The following is a 1,764-nucleotide window of genomic DNA, read 5'->3' on the forward strand; positions in this document are numbered from 1 at the left end:
AAAAAAAGAGAGAGGAGAAAAAAAAAAGAGACATTTTTATTTTTTTTTAGACTTTCTTTTTGTTTTGCACTTTATATTTTCGGACTTTGGACTTTAAATTTTGGGACATTATTTTTTAAACCCTACGGACGGGTGGTTTATATATAAACTGTTTGCAGAGAAGGACGGTGATTACGATATCACCTCGGCCCCTCGGGTTCGTACATGACATAGGAGTCGTGGCCCGAGTCGACTACAAAGGTTCATCCCCCGTCTGGTACGGGAGGTAAGTTTGTCGAAACACTCGTGAATCCCCTGTCAGCGAGTTACTGTCTTCCTTCGTATGCATATATGTTGAGGACTTGAAAACGGCTGCTTTAATTTCCTAGTAAAGGGCAAGGACTGTCCATACAAGATAAGGGTTCGGATTTCATCACCGTTCTCTTCTTGCCCGCCTTAGGAAAACGACACCAAACACGAACCTAAGCCTAAAATTTTGACTAGAACGAGACCGATAGGGTAACGAGCTTAACAGGAAAGTCATTCGAAAGATATTGGTTACTCTTTTAAGCATACTTCGAAGTTCTTTACGGTTACTTTAAGTTGAATGCGTGACTGCGCCGCCTTGTAATACCGGTGAGGCCTTGGGTATCAAAGCTCCACCGAGCTTCCCTCGCCTCTATTCAACTTACTTTAACTCGGATTGATTCCAGAGGGGTTTGCTTAAATTGTAACGAGTTCCCGTTCAAAGGATTAGAAGCTGGTATAGAAACAATCTAAGTGGAGCCATCATGCTTTTTGTTTGCTAGAAATCAGTAGGTTTGCTGTGGTGGAGTCAGCCTTGTTTGTGTTTGCATAGAACATCCCTTCCTTTTTAGGGCATTTTGATTTTCTTTTTCTAGTGTATGCCCGAAGTTTTTAAACGGGATTGGAAAAGAAACACTCTAGGTCGTTTGATTAGTGACAAACCTAGTAGTTCTTCTTGTGAAGGCGGGGAGCTCGAAGACTCTTCTTTTGAGAGCCCCGTTTTTGGAAACTTCAGTTTTGAGAATCTGTCTCTTCGTGAGGAAAGTACCCCTAGTACTCCTAGTCCTTTGGTAGTGCCAGAAATGGCAACTTTGAAATCTTTGCTAAACCCAACTAGGACTCCTCGCCCGTCTTGTATCAAGTTAGCTGAAACCGAGGCAAATTATGAACTGAAACCTGGGACTTTACAGATGCTCCCAATGTTTTTAGGGAAGGAGAATGAGAACCCCTATTTTCATGTTAGGGAATTTGAGGAAGTTTGTAGTACTCTGAAAACTAAAAACCTAAGTGATGATGCGTTGAAACTTAGGTTATTCCCCTTTTCCTTAAAAGATAAAGCAAAATCTTGGCTGTATAGTTTGGACTCTGAGTCAATTGAAACCTATGACCAAATTACTTCTGCCTTTATACATAAGTTTTTCCCAAGGAATAAAACATCGTCAATTAGGACACAAATATGTACTTTTGCCCAACAAGAGGGAGAATCTTTATATAAGTACTTAGAAAGGTTCAATGACTTGATATCTCAATGTCCTCATCATGGTTTGGAGAAGGTTAGGTTAGTTCAGATCCTCTACGAGGGTTTAGATTATTCAACAACAACCATGGTTGAGTCCTTATGCACAGGTGGGTTTGAGAATAAAACTGTTGATGAAGCGATGACATTTTTGAATGAAATCGCCGATAAGACCCAACAATGGGAAGATAGTAGGGAACCCCAGAAAACAATTCTTTTAAGTAGAGGAAATGTTAATAGCG

At 40.4% G+C, this 1,764-nt stretch overlaps 1 pseudogene; it reads right to left on the reverse strand.

Moving 5' to 3' along the window:
• Nucleotides 1-1,452: 1,452 nt before the first annotated feature.
• LOC113276803 lies at nucleotides 1,453-1,552 on the reverse strand (annotated as a pseudogene).
• Between the last annotated feature and the right edge of the window lie 212 nt (nucleotides 1,553-1,764).

This window comes from Papaver somniferum, chromosome 4 (assembly GCF_003573695.1).
Source record: "Papaver somniferum cultivar HN1 chromosome 4, ASM357369v1, whole genome shotgun sequence".
NCBI classification, from domain to species: Eukaryota; Viridiplantae; Streptophyta; class Magnoliopsida; order Ranunculales; family Papaveraceae; genus Papaver; species Papaver somniferum.